Source organism: Balaenoptera borealis (assembly GCF_965194805.1).
Source record: "Balaenoptera borealis genome assembly, chromosome: 20".
NCBI lineage: Eukaryota > Metazoa > Chordata > Mammalia > Artiodactyla > Balaenopteridae > Balaenoptera > Balaenoptera borealis.
Window position 1 is genome coordinate 35,545,784 of NC_138879.1, and position 11,744 is coordinate 35,557,527.

The window sequence follows — 11,744 nt, forward strand, 5'->3', positions numbered from 1 at the left end:
ATGACAATGAGATGTGTTGTCATGGAAACATTCTGGAAACCCACACCCTCCTTTCTGCCTTCTTGGTGGATAGTTTCCTCTTAGGATGATAGCTTTTCCCCAGAAGAGCAGTTCTGTTTTCTGTATTTTGACCTCTTTTCCCAGTACCCCATTTTGGTGTGAGTCTGGATTGTTGGAAACTGCACAATATTTAGAATCTTAAGCCTTGAATTAGAGATTCTAACACATCACTTAAATGAATGACATTGAATGAGACACCTGGCCTCTCTTGGCCTCATGACATCTTCCTCAACACATTTGTTAAAATTGATATCTGACCCAAGCCTCCCAGCTTTATTGCTAGAACCAAATCCAAAACTTGTGAGAAAATATTGAGAGAACAGTATAACTATATTTTATCTAATTTTCAAGTTTGAAATCATCATGAATGTTCAGTTTTTTTGCTTTACAATTTAATAAGGTATAATAATTATAACAAGCAAAAGATTACATGTAAAATGCCTCTAAGTTATAAAAGACTATATTACATTGTATGAACATTCATGTATATACTACTCAGTTCAAGAACCAGAAGTTACCAATAACTTGTAGCTACCTATAGCGGCTCTCCATCACATCACTTCTCCCCAGATGAAACCAATTTCTTGAATTTGGTGTTTATCATTCCATTGCTTATAAAAACAGTTTCATCACATTTTAACATAATCAGTATATTGTTTTGGTTTTTTTTTGAGCTTTATACAAATAAAATACTGCACATAATATTCTGAAATTTGCTTTTTTTCACTCAACATTATGTTTTTAAATGCCCATATTGTTTTGTTTGGCTGAAGTTCATTCATTTGCACTGCTGTGTGATATTCCATTGTGAGACAAAGCTTATTTGGATTGTTCCCAGATTCTGCTCTTTTGAATATTCTTCTACTTGTCTCCAGTTGTTATGTTGAGGAGCTATAAGTTATATACCTTGAGATGGAATTGCTGACTCATGAGATCTTCAAAGATGTACCTTTACATAGTAGCGCCAAATTGTTTTCCAAAGTTGTTGTACCAAATTACATGGTCATCAGCAGCGCTGAAGTGTTCCCATTGATTCACATCCTCCTAACAGTTGATATTGTCTGACTTGTTAATTATTGCCACTTAAGTGAGTAAAAAATGGTATTTCACTGTAGTCTTGATTTGCATTTCTCTAACATTGCTTTCCATATTTTTATTGCCTTCAGGTTTCCCATGAATGTCTTTTGTTTGCTTTTCTATTGGCTTTTCCTTTTTAATATAGGAGTTCTTATATAATTTGGTTACTGGTCTATTGTCAGTATTCATTATAATACGATCTATATTTATTATAATTCCTGCTCCCATTTTATAGTTTGTCTCCTTTATTTTTGGTGTTAGTTTTCATGTAGTCAGCTTTATCAATCTTTCATTTTAGTATTAGTTTTATTGAGATTTAATTTTTAAAAATTGCTTCTTACTCAGAGGACAGAAATACATATTTTCTTCTCTCAAAGGATGTTAGTTGTATAAACTTTTCTTCTGTTTCCTATGTCTTTTGGGGTTTTTTCTCATTCATTTTTCTATTTATTTTGTTTTTCCCATTTGTATTAGTAGCCATCCTTAAACTCCTTTTGATCCTTGGCTATCTACATTTAAGAGCAAGGTAATAAAATACTAATTGGTACCTTGATGTATTGAAGCTTTTAGACTTTACCTTAGGGGTTCTGGAGGAAATCAGCTGTTTACTGGAGGGCCCTCAAATGCCAATACCTTGAGGTCTATTTTTCTAGAGTTGTTGTTTTGGCAAAGAAAAATCTTGATTTCCGGTCTTTGGCTTAGATGCTCAAATTTTGTGCTGGGGTGGGGAGAGTGATGATCCTCAGTACCTCTTTAGATAGAGAAATTCCTACTGAGCACCTTCTCTTATTTACATTACTCACATCTGAGTTCATGACCTCCGCTGTTAGAAGAGTTTTCCTGCATTAGACAGACATTGCATTCCTGTCAGTATTCTCTTGCCTCTGGTCCATCATGTTCATCCCCGTTTCCAGGTGCTTTATAAGAAGATAGCCTTGTTCTCGTGTGTCTACCCAAAGCCATTCCCAACCACCTCCCCCTTGCTTGTCCCCTATCATAAGTGTTCAATTTCCCAGAACACTTAGAAGCCAGGAGTGCTCATGTGTTCATGTGATCCGGTTCATGTGATCACAACAAACAGTGTGTTAGCCTAGGAGATTCTGGGAAGGATTTCTCCTCCAGGAATAGAGGCAAGAGATGCAGAAGGAGAAAGAAACTGCCCTTCACCCGTTTCCTCACCACCAGCCTTTGAATGAGATGTGTGAGGGCATACACCATAAGAAGCATGGAGGCCATCTCGGCTCATGAGGGAGAGGCCAAGGGCACCACAGACTCACTGAATTAGGGTCTTGATATCACTGAGCCATGGGTCCTTGTTGGCTCGTCGGCTTTCACACTCTGATTTTTCTTAATTACCTATTTATCCTCCTCCTTCTCTTCTTAGCTCCCATCTCCTTTTCACTTTCTCCTCTAGCTCTTCACCCTCCTCACACCTTTAATGATTTTGAAGCTGAGATGGGCTGGGTCACGAACACAGAACACTTATAAGCCCTTAACTGCCCTCATGAAGTCTCTTCTGAAACAGGATGGGGTATGAATAAACAGAGGAGCTGCACCGCTATGTTCATCCTCTCAACTCTCCCATCTCTCCTCCTCCCTGCTGCCAGACAGGCCCTCATTTGTAGGTCATTCTTCTGCAGAACGTCCTCCACTGGCTTCTCACCTCCCTCAAGGTAAAACTTAAGTGTATGAGCCTGGTCTCTTAACACTATTCACAGTGATCCCTGCCTCCTCTCTACCCTAATGTCCCTTCACTTCCCCTGTGCTCCAACCTTGTCAAGGCCCTGAGGGTTCTTGGAGTGTATGCTGTGTCAGTTCATCCCTGAACCACTGTTCTTCCTGTCAGAAACACACTTTCCCTCCTTGTCTGCCTAACACATTTGAATTTTACCTCTGTTTAAATGTCATGTCCTCTCCGAAGTCTTCCTTCTCTCCCAGTCATGGTTAGCTGCTCAGCCTTTTAACCATTGGCCATTCCGCTAGTAGAGGTATCTCCTCTCTGAAGTGCCTTTATGTGTTCTTGGGTCTGTTTTTCTCATCAACCTGTGAGTTCCTTGAGAGGAGAATGGATTTCTTATTTTTGTATCCGCAACATTGTGCATTGAGGTGTACCCAACCTGCCTTTTACTGCTCTCCTATTCTTAAAAAAGGATAACTTTCAGTTATGCTAACAAATAGACTGCCAAATATTTCCCAGCAAAGATGGGTTTATTCAGGATCAGCAGAGAATTGCAATTCAGTGTCTGCACCCATAGTGAGCCACGTGCAAGTCCCCAGTGGGAAGGGAACTTCTTTCTTTAGAGAGAAAAAGGAAGGTGGCAGGCTGTAGTAAAAAAAGAGCCCATGGCTTTTCTTTGGCTGAGTCCTTGCCAGGAAAGAAGTAGAATCTTTCTTTTTCCTGTTGGGCTCTGCTATTGTCACAAGGTTTGAGAGCTCCCCCTTCTGGTCTCTCAACTCTATTTAATTGAAGTTTCTGTTTATTAATTTTTACACATTTATTGAATGTTCACAACGGCCCAAGTACAATAACTCCAAATCAATAAGCCACATTGTAATCAATTTCTAAAACAGATAACTCGTCCACAATCATGCTTTGAGGAATCAACTTTGGGGTTGAAATGTGTTTACAAACATTTATGTGACTTGAGAGGAGAATATATATAAAGTAGAAGATATAATGGCTTTCTTATTGAAAACCAAATCAGAATTATAATTAATTAGTCCAGGTAATTTAATTAGTTATTGTTAATCATGTTACCATTAGTGACATCTGACAGTCAAGGAGATTGATAAGACCTAGTCCCTTCCCCAGCATCAACCCAGGCTATTTTAACGAGTGGTTGGTTTTTAAGTGGAATAAAGCTCTAAATATTGGGAAGAATTCATGTTTTTGAAATCTATATCTCTTGTATTTGGACGAAACCAGAGCTTCAGATAGTGTTTTTCTATGTTCTTGCTAAGTATAAATATTTGTAACAAAAGAACTCAGATCATCCTGGAAATCTCATGTAGAAAGGAAAGCTACTGCACACCAAGATTAGAAATTCCAATTCTGACTGGTTCATCATAATAAGAAAACATATGCACTTCCTGTACTAGTCCTTGTATGAAAGGAAGGATCTTACTGAGTAATAATTCATATATAAAGGGTACTAGAATGTTATAGATGGTGCAATAGAATTGGATATGGATGGGGAATCAACCTTGGGATCCGGTTGACAAAATAAAAGACAGAGTCATAGGTTTTGTTTCCAATGTGGTATACAAATATTTTCCCACCTATAATGTTGTCCAAGTCAAGGTCAATTAATTCTTTTTAAAAAAGTAAACTATTAAACCAGTTGCCTTGATGATGCTGTGAGAAAGATCTGTTCATTCTGCTGACAAGAGCAGTGAAACTCAAAGTCAGTGGTTCTCAAACTGTGGCCCCAGATAAGCAGCATCAGCATCACCTGAAAACTTGTTAGAAATGTGAATTCTCAGGCTCCACCCAAATCTACTAAATCAAAAATTCTGCGTGGGAGTTTCTGAGTTTTAACATTCCCTCCAGGTGATTCTAATGCATGTTTAAGTGTGTGAACCACTTGTCTATGAAATGGGTCCTTCCAAAAATCCCAGAAATTTTGAGAGATTCTGGCCTTTCTAATCTTGATCTCCTAATCTTACATGTCATGAATCTCTACAATTTTCATTGTCATTGGTGGATTTTTGTTTTGTTGTTTTTTGTGGTTTTTAAAAAAATTTTTGTTTGTTTGCTTGCTTTTTGCCCTCAAGGCAGACGTTCCAAATAGTAAGTGTTATTTTTTGTTGTTGTGTTGTTTTGTTTTTTGGTTTTGGAGTTTTCATATAGAATTATTTTATTTGCACTTAAGCAGATGCATTACAGAAGGTAGTTTGGTTATAGTGTCCATGTGTTAAATTATTTGTTCATGCGTTAACTCAGTTAATATTCATTAAGCTTCCAATATGTTCCAGGTATTCTTTTTTGGGGGGGAAGGGAGTTTGTAATTTTTTTAATTTTATTTTTTATACAAGTTTTAAAGGTTACACTCCCTTTACAGTTATATTTACAAAATATTGGCTATATTCCTCGTGTTGTACAATACATCCCTGTATCCTATCTTACACCCAATAGTTTGTACCTCCCACTCCCTATCTCTATATCACCCCTCACCCCCCTTCCCACTGATAACCACTAGTTTGTTCTCTATGTCTGTGAATCTGCTTCTTTTTTTGCTTTATTCACTAATTTGTTATACTTTTTTAGATTGCACATACAAGTGATATCATATAGCATTTGTCTTTCTCTGTCTGACTTATTTCACTCAGCGTAATGTCCTCGAAGTCCATCCATGTTACTGCAAATGGTAATATTTCATTCTTTTTATGGCTGATTAGTATTCTGTCATATCTATATACTGCATCTTTATCCATTCATCTGTTGATGGGCACTTAGGTTGCTTTCATACTTTGGCAATTGTAAATAATGCTGCTAGGAACATTGGGGTGCATGTATTTTTTTCAAATTAGTGCTTTTGTTTTTTCCGGATATACACCTAAGGGTGGAATTGCTTGGTCATATGGTAGTTCTATTCTTAGTTTTTTGAGAAATCTGCATGCTGTTTTCCACATGGCTGCACCAATTTACAGTCCCAATAGTGTACAAGGGCTCCCTTTTCTCCACATTCTGGCCAACATTTGTTATTTGTGTTCTTTTTGATGATAACCATTCTGACAGGTGTGAGGCAATGTCTCATTGTGGTTTTGATTTGCATTTCCATGATGATTAGCGTTGCTGAGAATCTTTTCAAGTACGTGTTGGCCATCTGCATTTCCTCTTTGGAAAAATGTCTATTAAGTTCTGCCAATTTTTAATTGGTTTTTTTGTTTTATTGATGTTGAGTTGTACGAGCTGTTTATATATGTTGGCTATTAACCCATTATTGGTCCTATCATTTGCAAATATTTTCTCCCATTCAGTAGGTTGTCTTTTCCTTTTATCGAGGGTTTCCTTTGCTCTACAAAAGCTGTTAAGTTTAATTAGGTCCCATTTGTTTATTTTTGCTTTTATTTTCTTTACTTTAGGAGACATATCTCAAAAAATATTGTGGCAATTTATGTGAAAGAGTGTTCTGCCTATGTTATAGTATACAGTTGTACATTTATGTTTTTAATCCATTTTGTGTTTATTTTTCTATATAGTGTTAGAGAATATCCTAATTTCTTTCTTTTATATGTAGCTGTCCGGTTTTCCCAGCACCAATTATTGAAGAGCCTGTCTTTCCTCCATTGTATTGCCTCCTTTGTTGGAGATTAATTGACTATAAGTGCATGGGTTTATTTCTGGCTGTCTATCCTGTTCCATTGATCTGTGTGTCTGTTTTTGTGCCCGTACCATTCTGTATTGATTACTATAGCTTTATAGTATAGTCTGGAGTCAGAGTGCATAATTCCTCCAACCCTGATCTTCATCCTCAAGATTGTTTTGGCTATTTGGGGTCTTTTGTGGTTCCATACAAATTTTTAAATTATTTGTTCTAGTACTGTGAAAAATGCCTTTGGTATTTTGATAGGGATTGCATTGAATCTGTAGGTTGCCTTGGGGAGTATGGTCAAATAGCAAGTGTTTCTGAAAGACTTAGAAACTTTTTAACAACTCCCACTGTTCCCTTGTCCCCAGCAAGACTCATTCCAGCTCTGCTTCCTGTGCCCAGTCCAATAATTTCTCCCTAAGGATATCCCTTCGTCCTCAGGGTCATGCCGATGAGTTGCGTGTGTGAGGTATGGGCAGAGATCAGGAAGCTGTGAAGCTGCATAGAGAGGACCTCTCAGAAAGATGTAAGACCTGAACTCTCTTCCCCCATTCGGGGCTGAAGGAAGGTGAGCGCCTGAGGGTTTCCACACTTCCGGATAGGTCAATGGTAGCTAGGTTCTTGAAAACAACTGCTGGAGGCTGGAGAGAATAAACAAGTGATATAGACTTGATGGTACTAAGTTTAAAGTTGGAGGAGAGCCTCGGGAAGTAATTGAAGGGATGTGCTTTTAAGCAGCTGCTTTAAGTTGCATGTAAAACCCGGTAATTTTAACAACCACTTATAGATCTGGCCTTATGAGATAGGGAACAGAGGATAAGTAAATTCACTTTAAAAATCTCCACATAATCAATTACCTCCTTAATACATTAACTTGACAATATTTACTGAGCATGTGCTGTATCAGAGCGTCTGTTCCAAATTCTGGGGTTGCCAAGATCTTGAAATTACGATGTAGTAAGTTGAGGAGAGAAGCTGAAAAAAAAATGGATGATGATAAACCTATAGCAGAGTATGTTTTCAATGTTTAAGAACACTGAAAAATGGGGAATTTGTTCTGTATGGGAGAAATGGTGACAGGAATGACAGACAGGGTGATGTTTGAGTGGGCCTTTTCTAGGGTTGAGAAGGTATGAACAGAATTCCAGGGAACCAACATGGAAATAAATAAATATGGAGCGTGTTTAAGACTTTAATCCATTAAAGAGCTAGTGGTTCATCAGAGGCGGAGATACAGATTAAAAAGGCAGATGGAGCTTACGTTTTACAGCCCTGTATGACATGCTGTGTTGCATGCATGTATATGTGTATCCACCCTGACTTGATCCACAAAGTATTGGCTGTGGCTCCTAAGGGGCTCTGGTGAGCATCACTACAACGATAGAAGTGAGAGGGGATGTGATCATTTCAGCATTTAGAAAGGTCTCATGGACAGCTGTGTAGAAAGTGGACTGGAGTGAAAAAAAATTGAAGTGAAAAATAAGAAGGGAGTGATCTCTCAGACATAGAGAATAAATGTATGGATGCCAAGGGGGTGGTGGGATGAATTGGGAGATTGGGATTGAAATATATACACTGCTGTGTATAAGATAGATAACTGGTGAGAACCTACTGTGTAGCACAGGAAACTCTACTTGGTGCTCTGTGGTGACCTAGATGGGAGGGAAATCCAGGAAAGAGGGGATATGTGTATACATATGGCTGATTCACTTTGCTGTACAGTGGAAACTAACACAACATTGTAAAGCAACTGTACTCCAATAAAAATTAACTTAAAAAAATAAGGGAGTGGTCTCTGATAGATAATGGATTGCATGAGGTCAGGGTGGGAGATGAGCCGAGGCGGGGTGAGTAGGGAGGGCATTTAACCCTCACCTGTCACCTCTATCTCTCAACCTCTATGTCTTTCTTCACCTTTGTTCCCATTCCCTCCCCTGCCCACCAGCTTTCCATCTCTTCTTCCTTCACTCATTCTATTCCCCCATTTTTCTTCCTTATAATTTCCTTCCTCCCTTTAATTCTTCATCTATTTCCATTTCTTCCCTGTCAATATTTTTTTCTCTTCTACTCTTGGATTCAATAACATCTTATGAAATTGCTGTCCTTTCAGAAGAGCTCTAAGTCTCCTTCAAACAATATATTCATCATCTATTTCTTCACTAATGATAGTTACCCCTCTGCCTCTTGTCTCCACCTCTGATCTGGGGAGCCTCACCTAGTAAGGGACCACCTACTGTGAAGGATGGAAAGAAATGGAATGCCCCAGGTGTCCAGCTGTGTCCAGAGGCTCCCCTGCATGGACCTTCACACACAATAGCTTTTCACCCACTCAGCAGTTAACACCAGCTATTTATTAAGTACTGACTATGAGCAAGGATGGGTACTGCAGGGCACAAATAAATTATGAATCAAGACTTATGTCTGTAGCACGTTATGAATTGTGGAGGAAAAATATAGACACATGAAAAGTTCATTAACATTATGATGTGCTAACTGTTGCATGAAAAATGATTGGTACAAAAACGTATTAGAGACTGGAAAGGGGAGGAGTTCTTTAGAGCAGAAGACTACACAGAGGAGAGTGATTACCATTTATTATTCCAGGCACTGTTCTAGGAATCTTATGTATTATTTTATTTAATCCCCTAGACAATTTCTATAAAGAAAACATTTTTCTTATAGATGTGGAAACTGAGATTCAGAGAGATTAAGTAACTAGATCAAGGCCAAATCTCAAGGAAATAGAGGCTTCGAAATTTGACTGCAGGTCCGTTGGACTCCAAGAGTCTTCCCACCACTATATTACACGGAATCTTTGAAAGGCAGGTTGCATGTGTCTCTGGATGGCTTTAAGCTATCTCAAGAATGTGTATTCCAGCACCAACTAGTGAACTCTCCAGAGACAAGGCCATTTAATCAGAACTGGTATTATGATCTGCACATAAATTTCCATCACCTAGACCTGGACACTGAAAGCACTAAACGGGCAAGTAGTGACTTCATGCATCTCTGTCTGTGGTTTGTGTTTTTTAGGTGTATGGAGAAGACACCATGGAATCAGGGAACCTCATGTGAGTATCAGAATTTGTCTTCCTGGGGCTCTCACAGACTCAGGAGCTCCAGCTCTTCTTGTTTCTGGTGTTCCTGTTTGTCTCCACCTCCACTGTCATGGGAAACCTCTTCATCATGGTCACAGTGACCTTTGATTCCCACTCCAAACACCCATGTATTTTCTGCTCTGAAATCTGGCTGTGTTAGAGCTCTGTTTCTCCACAATCACTGCCCCAAAGATGCTGGTGGACCTCCTCGCTGAGAAGAAGGCCATCTCCTATCAGGGCTGCATGGCCCAGATCTTCTCCTTCCACTTTGTGGGAGGGTCCATGGTCTTCTTCCTCTCACTTATGGCCTATGATTGCCTTGTTGCCATCTCCCGGCCCCTCCACTATGTCACCATCATGAACACTCAGGTCTGTGTGGGGCTGGTGGTGACTAGCTGGGTGGGAGGCTTCATCCATTCCATTTCCCAACTGGCTCTGATGCTCCCCCTGCCTTTCTGTGGCCCCGTCCTAGATAATTTCTACTGTGATGTTCCACAAATGCTGAGAATTGCCAGCACGGACACTTCCCTCCTGGAGTTCCTTATCATTTCCAATAGTGGGGTGCTGGTCCTCATCTGGTTCCTCCTTCTCCTGACCGCGTACTCAGTCATCCTGGTGATCCTCAGGTCTCATTCAGGGCAAGTGAGGAGGAAGGCAGCTTCTACCTGCACCACTCACATCGTCGTGGTGTCTATGGTCTTTGTTCCAAGCATTTACCTCTACACCCAGTCCTTTACCTCCTTCTCCATTGACAAGGCTGTGTCCATTAGCCAAACTGTCATGACCCCCATGTTCAACCCCATGATCTACACCCTGAGAAACAAGGAGATGCAGGCAGCAGTGAAAAGATTAAGGAGGTACCAGCTGGTTTATAAAAGGGAGTCACTTATCACTTCTCTTTGGCTTTGTTTTCCATTTATAAGGTGGAGCGACAGCCACTGTTTACCTCTTCATAGCTTTGGAAATGTTGTGACGTTCATCTTAGAACTTAATAATTTTGAAATTAAGCAACTCAGTTTTTTAGGAAAAAGGAAAATATCCTTATTTTTTGTGTGTGTGAAGGTTGATTTGAACACTCCTATGACAGTAAGATATGTTCTCTTGGAAATATGTTGGAAAGCCACACCCTCCTTTCTGCCTCTGGTGGACAGTTTCCCCTTAGGATGACAGCATTTCCCCAGAAGAGCAGTTCTGTTTTCTGCCTTTTGATCTCTTTTCCCAATAACCCTTTTGTTCTTTGTCCAGAGTGATAGAGAAAGTGCAGAACTTGGAGACTTGGCCCTAAACTGGGAGCCTTTGTCCCATTACTTACCAAACTAGTAACCTTGAATGAGCCACCTGGCCTCTCTTGCATTCATGGATTCTTCCTCACCAAACTAGCATAAAACAATATCTGTCTCAATAATCTCATTTTTGTTATAAGATTCAAATTTTAAATATTTTGTAAACCATAGAACAAAATTTGAATATTTTGTAAACCATAGAACCTACATAAGGATTATTGTTGTTGTCATTATTCCTAACATTTATTCTTCCATCAGTTGAGTAGTGTTTTGGAAGTACGGCAGATATTCCTAAGTGCAGTGAGGGAGGCATGGAGAGGGTGGGGGCTGAACTCCAGAGGGGCCATGCAACATGCCCGAGGGTGAAACTGAGCCTAGAAAGTGACATAAATTCAGGGGCATGCAGACACTATCAGACTCTTAGAGGAAAACATAGGCAGAACACCCTATGACATAAATCACAGCAAGATCCTTTTTGACCCACCTCCTAGAGAAATGGAAATAAAACCAGAAATAAACAAATGGGACCTAATGAAACTTAAAAGCTTTTGCACAGCAAAGGAAACCATAAACAAGATGAAAAGACAACCTTCAGAATGGGAGAAAATATTTGCAAATGAAACAAGTGACAAAGGGTTAATCTTCAAAATTTACAAGCAGCTCATGCAGCTCAATATCAAAAAAACAAACAACCCAATCCGACAGAGGTGGCAGTCTGCACGGGCAGAACCCAGGGCACGCAGATCCAATAGTGCCTGGTTCAGGTTCTTCTCCCTAATAATGGCGACTTCCACAGCGTCCTGGGTTTTACTCCACTCATCTTGAGAAGGCTTCTGCGCATCCTGGTAGAGGGTGCGCCCGCAGCACTGGTTTTGCATTTTCAAGAGATGCTGGGCATCCTCACACTTCTCCTC